This window comes from Prosopis cineraria, unplaced genomic scaffold (genome assembly GCF_029017545.1).
Source record: "Prosopis cineraria cultivar Desert tree isolate PC_DT_omini unplaced genomic scaffold, ASM2901754v1 PC7, whole genome shotgun sequence".
Classification (NCBI taxonomy): Eukaryota; Viridiplantae; Streptophyta; class Magnoliopsida; order Fabales; family Fabaceae; genus Prosopis; species Prosopis cineraria.
Window position 1 is genome coordinate 19,073,525 of NW_026555338.1, and position 20,488 is coordinate 19,094,012.

Here is a 20,488-nt window from a genome sequence, read left to right on the forward strand (position 1 = left end):
TTTTGCTGTTTTTTTTTTTTAACGTATCTCAAGATGATCATCTTTCCAGCCTTCGCTTTCCTTTGTTTTTTGCAACTACTTTAACATTGTAATGTTAGTATTTTTTTTTCCTTTAATAATATTAATTTTTTTAATACAAAATAAAAACATTAGCTTCACCTTGATATGTGAATGTAAGAAAACGTTTTTGAAAGAACTGCCGCATAATTAAACCCGATAATCTTTAAATATCTGATTTAATAGTGCATGTCACACAGATAAATCTAATACACACGCACGGAGGATAATACTAACATGTGTCCATTTTCTTTTAAGTAAAAACAAAGATAGCTAAGGTCCGACATAACTTAAAAAAAGAAGTTGATGACATATGCTTATATAATAATACTAATACGAATGTGTTAATATCGTTGATTCATATGCCAGACTTGCATATAGAACCATTATTCAAAATAATATCTTTATTTATTTAATCCTAAATTCCTTGTTAATTAGGGAGTGGTAGCTTTCGTTATAAAAACCATATTTGATTAGCAGACAAAATGATATTTCTTTTTTTTTTTTTGTTGGTGAATAGACAATATGATCTGGGAGAATGATAGAGGAGTCACAAAAGAACCAATTAATTCAACATAAATTTCAAGTGTTAAATTTTAAAAATTTACAAGTTCGGCTCTCAATTTTATAATTTTATTATAATGAATTAGCAACTTATTTTTTAAATTTTAATTTAATTGAAAAGTAAAAAAATTTATTTTTCTTGTTAAAATTTGAAATATAAATTACAATTTTTTTATAATAAAATTGCAAAAATAAAAACAGGTCTTGTAAATTTTTGGAAGTTAACATTTGAGATATAAATTAAATTAATTGATATTTCAGGATATATTTGTCATTCTCCCATATGATATTTCTTTCGTAGACGAAATGTTGTCTTTTTTTTTTTCTATGCTGTGTTGATTTTCTTTTTATTATTAAAAAAATAAAATAAAATAAAATAAATGTTGTCACCAAATGCGGGTGTGGTTTGGTGGAATATGGAAGCATCCCTCCGGCATTTATTATTTGACATCCCAAACACTTAATTGCTATGCTTTCCTTCCGACTCGGTTTCTCTCCTCATGCCACCCCTTCCTCCCACCCCTGTATTAAATTTGAACCGTCCAACCATCTAGATCTACATTTGAACGGTTCAAATTTAATTGTTTTTATTTCTTTATTTCATATATTTTAAAATAAAAAATTAAATAAATTTTAATAAATTTGATTATCAATCTGAATAATTTAAATTTAATATGAATAGTCCATATTTAATTCATAAAAATTATAAAAAAATTTAATATTGAACATATATTATTCAAAATATATTTAGAAAGTTAATTAAAATATTTGATATTAAATATGGACCATTTATATTAAATTTGGACTGTACTGACGGATGAACAAATTTATTAAAATTTTTTAAATATATTTAAAAATTTAATTTATAAAATATTTAATATTGAATATGAACAATTTATATTAAATTTGGATTATACAGACAGTTGAACAAATTTATTAAAAATTTTGATATTAAATATACCTAAAAAGTAAATTTATAAAATATTTAATATTAAATATGGATCACTTATATTAACTCTGAATTATACAGAGTTACAGACAAATAAACAAATTTATTAAAAAAATTTAAAAGTTATATAATTTTTCATTTTTAAAAATTTAAAATAAAAAATATTAAATTTAAACTATTCAAAATTCGCGCGATGCGGAAGCGGGCTTCATCCAACTCCCTTTCTTTGGACTACCAACGAAATTGAATAATATTAATAAAATAGATGCAATAGAAAATTTCTGGTTATCAATAATTTATTGTGTGTGTACACAGATGCATACATATATGTTTATAGGGAAAATGAAAATTAATTCTTATATAAAAAAGAGAATTAATGATAATTAAGTTTTTGATATTTTTTTTAAAAAATCAATTGTAAATATTAATTTAAATAATGATATGTTTAAAATTTTAATTTTAAATAAGACATGTAAATCTCAATTTACAATTTACAAACGTAGGAATTTAGCATCCGAAAACATACTTTCGGTGATGATGAAACTTCTGCCACACGTGGAACTAATATTGAAATTTTTGATTGGCGAATAAGCCAAATTTAAATAAGCATAACTCTTTAAAAAGCTTCAATAATTAAGTTCGACTCAATTTTTTTTGGGTTTTGGACAACTCAAATATTCAATTTTTATTTTTAAAATCATTTTTAATTAAATTTTTTACTTTAAAATTAATTATTTTATTTTAAAAAATATATTTTTTATACTTAGATGATGTATATAACTCAAATATATGATATTTTAATATAAAATGATCTAAAACTTAAATAATTAATTAGTATTTATTATTTTTTATATATTTTGTAAAAATAAAAAAACTTATACGGGTATTTTGGACTGAATTTTCTTAGGCTAGGCCCGAACATAAAATATCATTTTTTAAGGCTGATCCTAATATTTTGGCCTTAATTTTCTTAGGCTAGGCCCGAACATAAAATATCATTTTTAAGTCTGACCATAACTTTTTTCAGGCGGGTTTAGGTTAGCCCTTTGGGCTCGACCCGAATTACCGGCTCTACATGAAACCCATGTTATAGTTATGAGTTTGAATATGGTTTCATAGTACATATAAGGGAAAATTACATCTAAATTTTACGTATGAAAATTTATTATTAAGAGGTCTCATAAATTTTACAAAATACTCTCAAGTTTCAAATTTTATATATTTACAACTTGACTGAGAACATTGATAATTGGATAACGGCTATTTATAACTTACTATTAATATCTCACACAAATCCTTTAAGGGCATTGATAATTAGGCAACGATTATTTATAACTTGCTATTAATATCTCATACAAATCTTTTACAAGTTGTAAATGATAGTTGTCCAGTTATCAATACCTTTAGTTAAATTATAAATGTATAAAATTTGATACTTGAAAATATTTTATAAAATTTATGAGATTTTTTGATAATAAATTTTTTTATGTGAAATTTAAATATAATTTTTTTTAGAGATAATTTAGTTTGAAGTACCTCCCATATTTCACGATAAGGATTTTTAGATAGTTGTCTAACTGCTTTATCACCACCATAATCATTTAATTAAATAATTGTTTAACGCAAGTTGGGCCCATGTTCACTTGAGCGAATTCATCAAGGTATTATCTAACCATTTAAATCAATATTTGCAACTCATTCTTTATTAAAAAAATTTGGAATTCAGCAAAAATTATGTATGTATTAATTGTATCTCTGTGTGTATTAATTGTTATAAGATTTATGATATCACTTATATCAATATTTAATAATTTTTTGTCCATCAATGTCAGCATACAATACAACTCATTTAAAAAAAATTAATGAGCATTTTGAACCCTAAAAAACATCATGGATCCTAAACTTTTAAAATGTGTAAAATGAATCCAAAATTTTTAAATTTATAACAAATTAAACCCTACTGTTATCTTTTTGTTAACACCGTTATTGTTCACCATGGGGCCCAGTCAAATGCTGATGTGGCAATCCCTTACTAATGTATCATTTGTTTATTAACACCACATACCCTAAACTATTATGCAAGTAGCATTCTAAACTTTCAACTTTAAAATTTCGAGCAAATCATATTCATCATTTATGTATAGAGTTTTGACTATTATGTATACTAAATTAGTCTTAGCATGATCCACCATGATGAATGCATTGTTAGCTTTGGCAAATGACTCATAATTTTGTGAAGTGATTTTCTTACCCCATTTTACAATGTGTTCCAAACGATTGGTATATCATATTTCTATACATTCTACAACTCTAATTTATCTTCATTTTGAATAATTTTTATTTATTTAATGGTGAAAACTTGAAATCTTATTAGAAAAGAAGTTTAAATATAAAAGAATTTTAAGTAACTGATTAATTTAGGTTTTAAATTTGTTGATGAAATTATCGCTTTCACATCTATCATTTATAAAATCCTTTAATACTTAAACTTTTTTTAAATGGAATATCAAGTTTTCATCATTAAATAAATAAACATTACTTAAAATAAGACTAAATTAGAATTATAGAGTATAAAAAAATATGAGATACTAATTGTTTGGAAAATATTGCAAAAAAGTGGTAAAAAATATCATTTTACAAAATTATGTGTTGTTCACCACGGCCAACGATGCTTCACTATAGCGGATTATATTAAGGCTAATTTGATTTATATAATAGTCAACGCTCTATATATAAAACCATGGAGGTAATTTGCTTGAAATTTCAAAGTTCAAGGTCCAAGATGCTATTCATGTAATAGTTTAGAGTCCATGGCGCTAATTAAAAAATGACCCAGTAAGAGATTGCTACGTCAGCACTTGACAGAGCCCCATGGTGAATAATAGCAGTGTTAATAAAAAGATAATAATAGAGTTTAATTTACTATAAATTTAAAAGTTTATGATTCATTTTGCACATTATAAAAGTTTAGGGTTTAAGACGCTTTTCGCGCAGCATTTCAAGATTTATAATGCTCATTAACCCTTTAAAAATTCTATACAAGATATACAAATTTAATTTGTATCCTCTTTTTGTTCCCACCCTTTCTTTTCTAAATTAAAATAGTTTTAGGCTAAAATATATAAAAGTACCTTAAACTTTGAGACAATTACAGTACAAAATCTTCCCACCTTTAAAAGTTTAAAATTAATTTTCTTGATCTTTTATTTTTTGAAAAAAATATAATCATAAATTCTTATAGTTTGATCAAATTTTACTTTTAGTTCTTGTATCTTTTTCTATATTTTCAATCCCTATAAGGATTGAAAAAAATTATGAGAATTAAAAGTAAAATTTGATAAAGATTGAAAACACTGAAAAAAAAATAACTAAAAGCAAAATCTAATAAAAAATAAAGGCTGCTGATTACATTTTTTCTATTTTTTTCAACCACATGCTCCTCTAATATTATTTCGTGATAGCTTATGTGATATTTGATGTGAGTTCTAAGAGAATTTGGCATATTTTAAGAATAGTCAAATGATTCCGAGCCATACAGTTCACTCCAAGGACCCCAACAGCAATAGATGATGAAAACGATAATTATAAATGTGGGCTCCATAAAACATGGGGTTTGTTGACTGGCCTATATGTTAATAATAATTTATAAATAATACAATTGAGAAGTTTGGATAAATTGGAAAATAGAAAGTTCACAATTTTTCAATCGCTCTTATCTGGATTGGGAAATCATGAACTATGATGATATAGTTATAGGACATCTCAATCACTCATGTTTAGTTATATTATCTCTCACGGTGTGTTGAAAGTTAGATATTTCCGTTTTGAATATTTAAGAGGTCAAGCAACACTTTGGTCTGACCCTCCTATATTCTTTGTCCCATCAAAGGCTAAATGAGGAAGCACAACCTAATAATTTATATGTAGTAGAAATAAATTCTCATCACTTACTATAATTTTAGAGGAGTAATGAAACAAATATATAGCAGCAAAATAAATTGTACAATTCAACCATAGACATTCGAAATTATTAATATGAAAAACCTCTCAATATAAGGTTAAAAACCACTTACCAATGAAAAATAGTTTCACTATGATCAAAACAGAGTATAAGAAAGTCTCAATGCACAAACAAATGCAAACAACCAACCAAAATACCAAAACAACAAGTTTACACAAAAAGGATGAAAAACATGCAAAACCAAGGGCAAAATGGTGAGTAAATTACTTTCACATCAGACAATGAATCAATAATCTAACTATTGAAAGTGAAGAACAATATGTTTTAAATCCATTGACCAAATTTCAACCCAATTCAACTACTAACAAATTTGTAAGTGCAGATTTACTAAGATTTTTCTAAGAAACATTTGAAAATAACATTCTTTCTTTTTTTCCTCTTAAATGGCTGCTCTTCAATCTTGAACATAACCTCTCTCTTATAACCTAATATGATCTCTCTCAACTTTAGTTAGTGAGAGTCATAATAAACTTTAATATTAGGCCTCTTTCTACATAAAAAGGGAGCCCAAACCTACTAACATTCAAGCCTTCTTTAATGACCATCATTTTCGCAATTGTAATCGAGCAATATCGCAATTCTTTATGAAGTTGTATCTCTAATTACCTTTCTCATCTCGTATAAGGCCTCTGAAGGTTGTTCGGCTTTAAAAATTAATTGATCCATCCACATCTAGTCTAATATACTCGGGGTCTAGTTTTCTCCAACTTGATCTTTCTGTGTTTTGCTTTCTTTCTAAGTTGTCTTTGAGCAATTCTAGTCTTATTTCATTGTTAACTGTGTGCATAGTTGAGAATGCTATGCGTGTCTATTCTTCTAGATCATCCAACAAACCTGAGCGAAGACCCTTTCCTAAGATACCCTCCTTGTTCATGTTGTTCCTTGCTTTTTTTTTTTTATTGCATTCTCAAGGATCCATTTCCACAAAGACAATCAAAAGAAGTTGGTGCTCATATAGTTGGTTTGATTAGGTTAGCCTCAATGGTAGTCTCTAATGATGGGGAGAGTAGTCACTTTCAAAGCGCAATCAAAAGCATAGAGATTGCACTCCTAAATATATAGTTTTTCATTTTGGTCCTCAATTATTTACTCATAAATATTTAGTATCCTAAATTTTTATATAGTATAATTTTATCCTTTAATTTTTAAAAATGATGCATTGAACACTCCAACGTTTAAAAAATTAACTTTGACTATTAGTATCCTAAAATTACAAAAAAAGGGGGGCCTAAAAATTACAAAAAGGACTCAAAATTGCAAATAAGTACCTCATATGAAAAGTAATATCGATTAAGTCCCTAAAATAATCATTTGTCAAAATTGTATTTTTGATCTTTTACATGGATGAGAAATAACATTTATATATTAAAAGACTTAATTAATGTTAATTTTTTATAGGATACTTTTGTGTAATTTTATGAATTCTTTTCTATAATTTTTAAGTCAACTAACATTTAAAGTTGACTTTTTAAATGGTAGGATGCCTAGTGCATTATTTTCAACAGTTGAAGGGCAAAATTGCTCTACAAAAAAATTTAAAATACTAGGCACTTCTAAAGATTTATGCTTTACATTAAAGGGCAAAAATGCCCTTTAATTCTTTTATTTTTTTAATTACTCATATGTATCCTTCTATAAGAGATAATCATATTTGAGACATGGGTGCCTCTTCTAGTAAGAATTTAAATATTAATTTATTACATTATAAAATACTAATTTCTTTTGCTATACCTGTCTCTAAGTGGTTAGCTTTTTTGATTTTGATTGTTATGAAATCCAGTTTGAATTCTACCTCATGCCGCTTTCTAGAAAAAGCATTTGATCTTTTCATAAGTCACTAAACATCCTACACGTATAAGAAATACAAAATATCATCATTAAGATTATAGGCATACTTAATAATTCTCTATTTGCACAATAATTGACTTTCTCATGAACATAATCTAAAATAATTTTCCAATCTTTAGATATTAGACATTAATTTATTAATGAGTCTCTTCATCAATGTAGCATTCTCTCTACTAAACTAATTAATTGTCTTCCAATTTTCAACCACAATATATTCTTTAACTATCTTTCATATTAATCATAATTGCATATAATTTTTTTGATACTATATTTTGATTGCAAATTATACTACTCATTATAAGCCATATATTATTCAACTTATTATTGATCATATTTATACAGCTAAAGTGATCCTGTGCATTTGCATGATTGCATGTAACTTGAAATAGGTCACATTTTTTGCAATTTATAAATAGTAAAAATATCTTTATTTTTAAATATTTTATATTTGGTTCAAATCGAGGCAAAGGGGTGTGAAAATTAAAGTTGAATATGAAATACACCGTTCAATGAAAGATCAGTTTTCATGAAAAAGGTCTAAATCACTTAAAGGAAACTTTTAAATATTAGTTATGAAATTGAAGATGGAATCGGTTGTCTCATGAAAGATCAGTTTTGTGGATCCAACTTTTTCAATCCCAAAAAATTTAAAGAGAAAAAAACAAAAAAACTTTTTCATGTCTAAAGCCACAGAAAATTTGTTTTTGTTTGGTAATCGGTAATAGACTATTCATCACAAGTTAAAATCAGTGGGCCCAACAAAAGACAAACATTAAGTCATTAACATTATCAAAGTCGAATAAAAGAAGGGACACTGAGATGTGTGGTTGAAATAAAGAAGGCCTGGGTTCATTTCAACGTCGTGGCCCAAAAGAATTCAGAGTTTATTTAAGTTATATTCCTGTTTTTTTTTTTAAGTTTTACTAGGTTGATTAATTGGATATAGTCAATTAATTGCATAAAACTATTCATTTTTATTTTGACAAAAGATTGAGTACAAAACGTTTCATTTTCAATATTGAGAGTTCAACTTTTCTTTTTGGTTTTTGTATGTTTTTACTTGAAACAATTTTTTTTAAAAAAAATTGTTATTTAATTACATGACCCGCGCTTGTAGGAATTTTTTGAATTATTAATGAAAAACGTTTTTATTTGTTTTGGGAGAATTGTTGTAACGTCCCACTCAACACAATTAATCGCTTCAAAGTTCACTGACAACTAAGCTTGAAAAAATGACAATAAACTTTAGAATAATTAATTATACTGAGTGAGATTTGTATATAATTTTTCTTATTTGTTTTGATATCCATAAAAGTAAATGTACAAGATTTAGCATAGTTATGTTGTTTTTATATAAAAAAAAAAATGCGAGTAAGATATCAAGACTCACCAAAATAAAAATAAATTTCAAGAACTAAAAGGTAGCATGACTTAACCGCCAAACATGAGGCGTCTAATTTAGATAATTCTATGATAGCAACACTTTATGGGGTATGAGTTACATGCTTGCTCATTGGATTAATTTTTAAATAACAAGGCATTTTTACTATCACCACCACCACCATATTTGACGGTTTACTGTTAAAACTTTAATATTTACAATTTGAAGATTCTTATTTTGTATTAATTCTCTAATAGGATCCTTAATTGTCATTTTTACTATAATTTAATATTCCCTCTTGTTTTGAAAAAAGAGTTAAAAAAAAAAAAGTGTAGTTGTTTTTCCCCACTTTCGGCCTGATTGTAACTGTTATATTCAAATCAAGGCAAAAAAGTATGAAATTGAATTCGTGAAAGTCTCAATCATATGTATGGGAAATTTTTTTAAAAGTAGGTCATGAAATTTTTTTTATTATGCACAGTTATCCTTGTACTAGAATCAATCATATTCAAAGCACTGCTAAGATTAAATGTGAATATGTCTTTTAATAAAAATTTAAATATTAGTTCATCATATTGTAAATGATTAATTAATTCTGCTAACCCCAACCTTTTGGTAATTTAGGGTATTGAATTTTTTTTTCTTATAGGTATCTTCCTATTGAAGGCAATCATGTTCAAGATATTATCGGACACTAAATGTAAGTACATTTCCTAATAGAAATTTAAATGCTGATTCACCACACAAGGAATCAGCCTCTTCTACTAAATTCAGCTTCAATATTGGGTATAGAATTAAAGATGGAATTAGTTGCCCAATAAAAGATCAGTTTCGTTGATCCAACTTTTCAAGCCTAAACCACTTATAAAAATTAAGGTTTTGTGTGATAGTGAACTGTTGAATTACAAATTACAATCAGTGGGTCCAATAAGACGCTAACATTAACCGTATAAAATTCGAATAAAAACTTGTACCAAAAAAATTCTAATAAAAACTAATGGGATTAAGTTTAGTAAAAGGAGCAAGTCCTTCACAATATAAAAAAAATAATGTTCAAATTATTACTGGAAGAGACACATATTTAATATTAGATGGTGCTTCAAACAGAAATTATCTTCGATAAAATGATACTTGTGGGTAACAAAATAAATTCGAATAAAACAATGTCCAAACTAAGAGACAAGATGTGTGATTGAACTTTTTTTTTCCCCAACATTTGCATGGAGCAAATGAATCTTCAAATATACATCTACAGTACACTAATCTTCACAGGTGCATCTGTGCAGGAGAATTATTCTTTAGAATAATAATATTGGTCACGTCTCAAGTTATCCTTTTATTTAATTTATCTGTTACAATTTTCTAATTTTTTTTTTGCTATCAAACCATTTGGTTCCATATCCAATAATATCATCCTCACCTTTTTCTTTGCTTTTTTTTTTTTCTTCTTTTATTTTTTGTTTTGCCTTGATCTCATTGTCAATCGGGCACAGAAAAAACTTTCATCTATCATAAAGAAATTGAAGCAATTTAGAATAAAAGACAAAAGTTTCTATTATATAAAAAAATTTCATGATAAATGGGGATGTACAAAGTCCCATGTAAGATTAGGTTGACTATCATCCCTTTGATTAGAGGTATCAATTAGGGCTAGTCCGACCCTAAAAGGCTGGCCTTCAAGGGTTAGGGTCTAAATAAGCTAATTCTTTTAAGTCCGATTATATCTCAAAACTCTATTTTTAACAGTTTGGATCTGGCCCTTAGGGCTGAAGGGTCGGCCCTCAAGGCCTCGGCTGTAATTATTTTTTTTAATTTTTTAATTTAAAAATTTTAAAAAATATTTAAAATCCTTACAAAGTTATTACACATCATATTAAATCTTAAAAAATAAAATAAAATTAATTTACACAACAAAAAATTTTAAGTCTGATAAAAAAATAACATCCCAAAAATCAACTTCAATATCAATTACATGTTGGTAGCATCATCAGCTAAATTTTGATGATTTTCATTATCATCAATATCAATATGATTCGATCATTCTCCTTGTGGATTCTCATCAATGGCAAATATGTTAAGCTTTTCATATCTTTCTTCTTCATCCTCATTATTGCAATAAATAATGAACCAAAATTATAATTTCAAGGTATTTAAAGAATGCAGAAATATTTAAAGTAAGCAAATAATAATGTGCGTGTCTACTTTTTGAATTAGAGAACAAGTGCTGAGTTTAAGTGATGTGGTGTCTTTTTTTTATTTTTTATGTTATTTTTTAAAAAATATATTAGGGCTTAAAAGGGCTTGCCTTGACCCTAAAGGGCCAGCCTTTTTATTTTCGGGCTTAAAAATGCCAATCCTTTCAAGCCTTATTTACCTTTTTGAAAATCAAAATAGCAACTTGGCCCTCAATTTTTTCAAGCTTAAAAGAGCCAGTCCTACAGGCTTGGCTTTAATTGACGGTTCTACCTCTGATCTATATGCATACACCCAAGCCTAATCAGGTTGGCCCAGTATACAATATTAAGTTTGGCCTAGTCATACATAAATTATTAAAAAGTTAAAGGAAAAATATAACCATTAGTTCTTATACTTTTAGAATGTTTTGGTGTTGATTTTTATATTTTCTTTTCGTTAATCCAAGTCTCTTAAGTTTTATTTGTCTGCAACTTTGGTCCTTACGGTCAATGATGGAATTAAATATATTGATGTGTATAAAACTCTGTTAAGTGTTAATTCTATTGCCGAGTTGATAAGATTTTGATAAATTAGATGTTGTATGAATAAAATGATCACTGACCCTTTTTGCCTGTCCGCCGTAGTTGTCTATCTTCTTCATGTTGAAGCTTTATCCATTGCAAATTTAAGAATTGTGATTTATTGCTTGTTTTCTTTTTTGCGCTTTACTTATTTTTTATCCATTTCATTATAATTTAACAAGTTAGCACAAGTACAATAAGTAATAAAATTTACGTACACTTTTTTCACTAAAAAAATTCATGTACACATTAGTCAAAATTAAGTTCTTATAAGATAAAAAGTTTAGATTTAAAAATATAAGGACTAATGTTGGAAATATGTAAAACTTAAAGGTTTGTTTTTTTTAAAGGGACTAATACCAAAACATACTAAAAGTATGGGGCAAATAGTTATAGTTTCCCAAAGTTTAAAATAAAATAAGAAATCAATTTTATTTATTAGCAAAAATATAATTCCTTGCTTCCAAACAATATTTGCTTAATTTAAAGAAACATTTTCTAAAATTTCAAATACTTAAATTATGCATTACTTTTATATAATAATATCAAGTTAAAATCATTTTAAAATTTTACACAAAATTAAAAGTTTGAATGCTCAAATTTTTTATGATGAGCATAAAGTCAATTTACAATTATGTATGATGTATTATGAATGATAATTGTGAAAAATTATAAGATAATACAAACTCATAATCTATCTAATCATATATATAAATCACTTTGAACTACTTCATCTAAACCTAAAAAAATATAATTAAATTATTAATGTTATTATTTTATTGGATCCACTTGTTGCAATTTGTAATGAATCAGTCTACTAACATACAAAACTTCAATTTTTGTAAGTGGTTTAGGCCCTGGTCTTTTATTGGGCAACCAATTCCATACCCTAAGTTATTAATGGGATTGAATCTAATAGAAGTGATTAATCCTTTATAATGTAACAAATCCAAATTTGAATTCTTGTTGAAAGAGATGCTCACATTTATTGCTCAATTATGTCTTGAATAAAATTCCCTCCAATAGAACAGCACTTATGTAAGTCACTTTGAATTACTTCACCTGGATCAAAAAAAGACAGTTAAATTATTAATATTATCTAAAAAAAAATTCCAATATACTTTGATTAAATGCATCATTTTTAAAAACATCTCCTCACGTTCTTTTTAGTCCACACATGGTAAATTGTAAAAGGTAAAATTGAAAGAAAGTAATTAATGATTTATATTTTTTTTATCCAAAGTGACTTTATATAGAATTGGAAGGGGCATGTAGACGAGACGCTATTGAGTTAACCTCAACTCTCCGCCCAGCCAAGCCTAGTCTTTTTTTTTTTTTCAATTACCCTCAAGTATTGTCCTCTTAAAAGAAATCATGTTTGCGTCCCTCTTGGATGCTAATGTGAGCATTTCTCCCAACCTAATCTTTTGGGACACAAACAAATGCACAGAAATCAATGTAGAACATTGGAAATCCCCTTTCTGGTTGTCAGTTAAATAATCACACGTCTACTGCTACAGCAAGAAGAAGAAGAAGAAGCTCAGTGACACGGGTCATCATTTATGTACAATGTTGCTATCATTAAGGAAACGTTAAATGAATGAATGATCAGTATTCTCACTTAGCTACGTAAAGCGACTATGAACTTTCTATACCCTGCCAATTTTCAAACATCTCTGACCTTTAGCTTGATTTCTGAGCTTGGATGACCCTTCTTTGGACTTGAAGGAACAGTGCCAAACTTTCGAACCAGAATCTTGAAGCACGGTATAAATACTATGTACAGCGTTCCAATAATAAATGGCGATTGCAACAAGCAACAAGCCACCCTACTATCTGCAGAAGTTCATCATGCACTATTTTTGTATCAATAATAAAATATAGATAATGGGTCGAGGATATCACTGATGAATTATGATGACATTTCAATAATTAACATGATGTTAAGAATGGACCAGTATCATAATACAGATTAATTGTCTATAACGCTTCATGAATAGTGAAGGTGGCATCATTCCGTTCTATGATAGATAGCTCAAATTGTGATACAACAACAAAAACAAGAAGCCTAGTCTCATAACTGACGTCAGCTACATGGACCGTGTGTAAACACCATTATTTTCTATTAGCAAACTAAACTTTTGGAAATATTGTTAACCAAAAAATCCCGTTTAACAATTTTTATAAGTTTTTTTTTTGTCTTCCTTTACCTCCTCTTTAATAAACTAACTAGGTCTGCCTGTCTGAGATCACTGGCTCATAAAGATGCCATTTAAAGCCAAATCGGGGATTCACAGGTCAATATTCACGATTTATCACGACCAATGAACCCCCCCCCCCAATCCACCAAAGGATTCTACGAAGCATGCAACACCACCATTTCTTCCAATAAACTAGGTTTATTCAACTCAGTCAAGATTCTTTCTCTAGTCACACTTTCGGTCAGTGAAAATAAAGGAATAATATGATGGACGCAGCGTCATTGGACTTACGATATTGAAGACCTATAACAAAAAGAAGTGAAGTGAGAAAGAAGAGAATTGCGCCTGAGCGAGCGAAGCAGTGGACAAGGTCTGAACTCATTTCAGAAGAGCCAAGCAAAGAAGTCTTGCAACAAAATATGCAGCGAATCCTGGGGAAGAGAGTGAACCCACAGAGAGAGACGAATTGGTTCAAAAGGGGATAGATTGTAAGGGGTCTGTCAGGAATGGAACAAGGAAGAATTGGCTGCTGATGGAGATTCTCCAGCCTTTTGAAAAAGCTAGAGGATGTCTGTTTCTTTCTCATTCAGCATTTTATATTACCTTCTGTAAATCCTTGAATCTGTCAATTCTAATCTTTCTATGATTGCAAAACGAATAAAGGCATCATAATATCAGTATCTGTTGGATTCCATCAGAGTGTCAAAAGCTATCCTCCTAATTTCGTTAAAATCCAAAGGCACCACGCACACCACAATTGGTACAGAAGGAATCACAGTTAATTTTGTTTGTTGTGAATGTGCCTAACATATCTGTCTGTTTGATGCAAATGCAAAAAAAATTGTTATCGTGCCTACCGCATGGGCAATGCTTGAGAAAACTTCATAAGAAGCTTGACCAGTTAGAACTTTCTTCAAAGCATCAGACGTCAAAGGGAAATGAGGTCCCCCGGAGATAACTTCACCGAACCGCAGAAAGGCACAATGAGACTGAAAATGCCATAAAAAATTAAATTATAAATTAAAATCAGTGTTCCTCACTAGAAGAAATCAAAATAAAAACAAAATAGGTGAAACGTCCAAAAATATGCCCCATGGGGCGCAGGGAGCCATTACAAGAGAAGGGCCATAAAATTGAATACCCGACATATAAGGAAAGTGGAAAGAAATATGAGCCTAATCAGGAGATATTTTGCATTCTCTCAAATTTTTAAAGAGTTCAAAACTTATACACTTGGCGCATTTCGTTTAAACTTTTTTTTTAAAGTAATTTTCAGATGTCTAAAAAGAAAATTTGTTGTTTAAGGATTTTATGAAAAGCAGAAGTATTCCATGCTTGATTACAATCATAAAAGGATATTTTATTCGAAAGTGCTTCTCAAAAACAATCAGAAGCAATTCAGAATAGTTTTCTCACAAGAATCAGATTTTTCTTAGATTTTGATTATTTTTCAAAATAAATATTCTAAAATTTCTCAAAAGTACTTTTTTTTTTCCCAATAAAAAAGGGATTTTTTTCATAAAATAAGCTGAAAGAAATGGACCCTTATTCCCTGAAGAATTTTAATACAAACATAGATAAGGGTAGGGTTTGTATTTGGCTGTGGGGACTCCCTAGCTAAATAGGATATGCCTATGCTAGAACTATTTGCTATGATTTTATTTGCACCCTATTTTCTGAAAGTAAAAATTACATTGCAGCGTCCCCATAATCATCATGGTGTACAACAATGCATGACTATCTATTGTATATTACATACACAATTGTCACAAAGTGTTCTAATGATGCAAATTGCAATCAACAATTTGCCTTAAGAAACTAAGAAATAAGAAAGTCCTCTTTATAAAGACATACGGAAGTTGTTTATCATATATTTGACAAAACACTTGAGAAAATAAACAAATCACCGAATCACCATTGCCATAAAAAAACAATACAAATGGATAATTTTGAATGTACAGCACCTCAACTCTATTGAGTAGCAATGAAGTTTGCAAGCATTAAAGTTGGAGCATGACAAAGTGATCTAAGCAATGCAATAGCCATCCCACAAAGGAATACGGTGACACCTGCATCATAAAATAAGCTTGTATGTGAAACATAGTAAAACATCATGGAACTATGTCAGCTAATAATTAGTAGAACTATGAAACTGCTCCTTGGCCATGATGAAATAAAACACAGTTAACATTGAACCATACAAATCTTCATTTTCCATGAGCTGCATCTCCCTAACTTCTGTAGGTACTGTTTTGGATATTTCATATAACTGACTATGCAGAGCTATCAATATTATTAAACGGGGTTACCTATGTGCGATCATGCAAGACTAGTTGATTAGAGTTGGGAAACCAAAACTCACTCTAACTTACATTATGCAGTAGTTGTATAAGATTCAACTAATAAATTAGCATGGCAGCATCGATTCTAACCTTACTGAACAACTAGTTACTAATGATATAAAAAAGGGCACTCTATGCAGCAGCCAATTTAATTTTTCCATCACTTGAACATTCAACCAATCCTATCATCTAGCATCTCCTCAGTTGTTTGATGAAATAGTTAAAATTAAAAAGTATATTTATGTCATCACCCTCACTATAATACCTGCTAAATTTAAAATAAAATACTACTCATTTCGGCAGGTATATAGCCTTTTCTTCATAACTGCATCACACTTGTCAAACTTTAACATTGTCAATCAGAGGGAACAAATAAGCACTCAAGCAAGGTGGACAAACCTTCCTCAAAAATAAACTCTGCTTAAATACTCAATTGAGCACCCAGACATACTACTCAATCACGGACTTTAGGCATCCATGACCTTGGACCTTATCAATTGGCATCCCTTGTAACCAAACATCTAGTGGCAACACTATGCAACACTTCACTCAAACTTTATTAGTCAAAACTTTCTACAAGTAGCAGCCAACCACCAGTTCTATTACCGAATGATATGCACTCAAGCAAGGCCAGAAACCCTTCTTCTAGCTAGTGAGATGGGAAAACCATTTTATTTAAGCATTCCATTGAATAGTTCATATTACTCAATACAAGGTTTAGACATCCATACTACTTTCCAATCAGTTGGCTAACCCTTAGAAGGCTGACATCCTTAAGCTTACTTTGTGACATTTCACTCAGCCATCCACTAGTCAAAAACATAGAACCCTTCCTGTAGCAACTGACCAATAGCTCTCATACCAATGATAGGCGTTTAAGCAAGGTGAACAACATTTTCCCAAAAGATAGCTATTAAGGTGAGAGCTGCCTAATTTAAGAACCCATTGGGCAGTCTATGTTACTTGATGTAGGACTTAGGTGTCTCATATTACTTGGTCCTCGTTAGAAGATCAACAAAAGTTCAGGGAAGTTTCTGAGCATGAAACTAGGACACTGCTTCCTATCATGCAAACTAAACAACATGAATATTGGTTACAAGGGAAAAATTTCTAATTCCAACATAATGAAGATTGTTTAGTAGCAATGAATAAGAAGAAAGACAATAGAATGATAATGAATATCCGTGTAACTAATGGTCTCATTCATTAGTAATTCTGCCATGCATTTCACAGAAATTAACTTTTCAAAAATCTAGAAATGCTTAATAATAACGTACCACATATAGGAAATATTCCCAACGTAATGCCAAGAGCAGCTGAGAAAGCCAACTGTTTTGGCTCAGCACCTCTGAACAAAAATGGAGAACATTAAAACATGTAAACCAATTGCTGCTGTCTCTGAAGCCTCATTGTTGAAAGGATATGAGGCATAATATCATAAAAATAGATTTCCAAATTTTTAACGATCTCTTCCATGAAAAGATTTTACTTTTCAACTTTAACATGGAAAAAATACAGTATGTGTGCCAAAATGTGGTAAATAAAGTACATAAAGTTATAGGAACTAACATTAACACACTCGAATTCTTTCAGTACAATAAGCAATGAATGCCTTTAGTCTTGACACAACCAAACACCGAAATCAGGCAAGTGAAGTTCACTAGCATCAGTTACAAGGAAATTTATTATGGAGTCCAGAAAATGAAGGCCCCCATTTCATTTCCACTAGAAAATAAGTAAAATGAATGAAAACGAGAGAAACAGTTAATTTGTGCTTTAGATGTCACTAGGCAGACTGGTGCATATACTGACCAACTTAACTAAGAGTCTTCACCACAGAAAGCCAAGAGATGAGGAAAGAGAAAGAACTACATAACACCAAATCATAGACACCTTGGAACTCCATCATTCCACGCCAACTATTAAAGGAGAGCTTTCTTGGACCAAAATCCCTAACTACGGGGATGAGGGTGTTACCAAATACAGTACAAGGCAATAGAGGCAAGACAATGGGCAGCCTCGTTCACTACAAACCCCAACCACTGAGAACGTACTGAAAATCTGAAACGCCAACAATATGATATTCTGAGAAAAGAATATAGTTGCACAGTAAGCTGGTTATCTCATGGAAGCACCAATCCACCATTGCAAGCCAAACAAGATACACCATACGTTAGAGAGAAACCCAAATGTGTTTTATATAGTTTGAGCTTCTGTCGCAGACAACACTAGTTTCAGTGAAATCGGGTTATACTCTAGATTGTTGATATTCAAATAAAGGTAAACAAACAAAGAATGACAGTCGAATCCCACGAAAAAGTTATAAGAAGAGAGAACTACAAACGAATAGTAGTATATCACGCGCTGAACGTGAGAACTGTGAATTACAATTTGGAAGGAAAACTACCTGCGAAGAATCAGAGAAGAGGATCAATTATTTTGTTTTGAACCAATTGGTGAGACCCATACTTCTAATCAGAATCCTGGTCCAAATCCTAACGAGTTTCAACTAAATTGAGAAGAAATAATTTTCAGACCCCCCGCTTTAAAAGTTCTTAATTCTACAACATTTTCGATTTGCCTTCTCCGATAAGCAAAAACAAAACATGACGTTCATGATATTTAATTCAATTCATTGATCGGAAAACAGATGACAGATCCAAATCTTCGGATTCATGAGTTTACACGTCTTCGTTTAGGAAAATTACAGATAAAAGGACCCAAATTTCGTAATTATAATAATAAAAGAGAGAATTGCATTCAAAAGCCCTTTAGAAGGAACATATTTATAAATAATACCAAATGATTTTGCAGATCCAAGGGTTTCATTTACAATTATGTACATAACTAAAATGACCCAATTATCCTTTTTCTCCTCTCTCTTCTCTTTTGAATTCTCTTTCTACTTATAGTGGTTAATGCCCTTATGGCTTTAAACACTCTTGGTTATTCACATCTAATTCATTGTTTCGCAAATGCAAACTCTTTTGAGAAAAGTAAGCCTTGTTTAGTAACTTAATTTGGGAATAGCTTTCTAAAAAACAAAAAAAAAATTATTGATAACATATTTTTTGAAGGAAACAAAACCAAATGTTATTCTAGAAAATAAAAAAACAAAAATATCTTTTAAATATTTTAGAATATTATTTAAACGACAAGGGAGTATGCAAAAAATGCATGTTTTTATTTTTATTTTTATTTTCAGAATATGTTTTACAAAATATTAATTTTTTAATAATAAAAAAAGCGGGTTTCAAACAAGCCCATAAAAAACTTTTCAAAATATATTTATTTAGGAAATTACATTCAATGCAAAGTGGCATTCTTTCTAAAAATATGTCTAATAATATTTTTGGATACACTTGAATTGGATTTAAGCCAAATTATTGTTTGAGTAATTAATATTGTAAATCCAAATCCAAGTCTACTTTAAACTCTTTGTAATTTGAAATCTTTTGTTTCAAATCTTGACTCAATTTCTTTTGTAATTTGACCTAAATTTATAAAGGCTTGATGGCCGCCCACGATAACTAATCGGACCATCAAAGTTGACGAAACAAGCTGCCACTGTTGACATGTACTGTTTAGATATTAAACAAAGCATGATTCAAAATTTACAAGTTCAAATATTCACAAATAATAAGATTCATAAAGTGACAAGTAAAAGTTTAGATTTTTTCCAATTAAAGGTTCATGTTTGACAATTTCAAATTTATATATAATAAGTAATTATTATTTCTTGACACATATCTTTCATTTATCTTTTGGGAAACTAATATTCTTTATCCACTATGTAAATGTAAATGCAAATGCAAATGGAATTAGTAATTATTTTAGGATTGTGTGAACATTGTCTTAAGTTGCTTTTTTTGTCACTTTTGTAAAATGTAAATTGTAGGGAAAATTTTGGAGAATGGACCTAAAAGTTGTAAGGGAGATAATTGGACTTTGTTTTCTTTATGAACCTTCTATTGTAAAATTTTTTCAATTAACTTATGCTGCTTATCAACAATCAAAACCACATGGGCATGATAGATGAACATCTTGTTGGAAAATGATCAGACTTTGATTGTTATTTATAAATAGTCTATTATAAATTTCATTTAAGTATCTTGTGAAAAATATACCAAAATTTTTTCACTATAATTTACATTTTACAACACTGACCCCAAAAAGCTACTCGAGACAGCATTGACACAATCCTAAAGCAATCTCACTTTTATTTACATTTACATGTTGGATAGCATATTAGTCTTAAGAGATATGAAGTTGTCAAAAAAAAATGAATAATTGCTTGTTAAAATGTGTACTTGAAGTTGTCAATATGTCAACAATCATTAACTATAAAATATGAACTTTTAAAGGTTAA

At 29.2% G+C, this 20,488-nt stretch overlaps 1 pseudogene; it reads right to left on the reverse strand.

The window, feature by feature from the left end:
• Positions 1-13,242: 13,242 nt before the first annotated feature.
• On the reverse strand, positions 13,243-18,595 carry LOC129314900 (uncharacterized; annotated as a pseudogene).
• Positions 18,596-20,488: the final 1,893 nt, after the last annotated feature.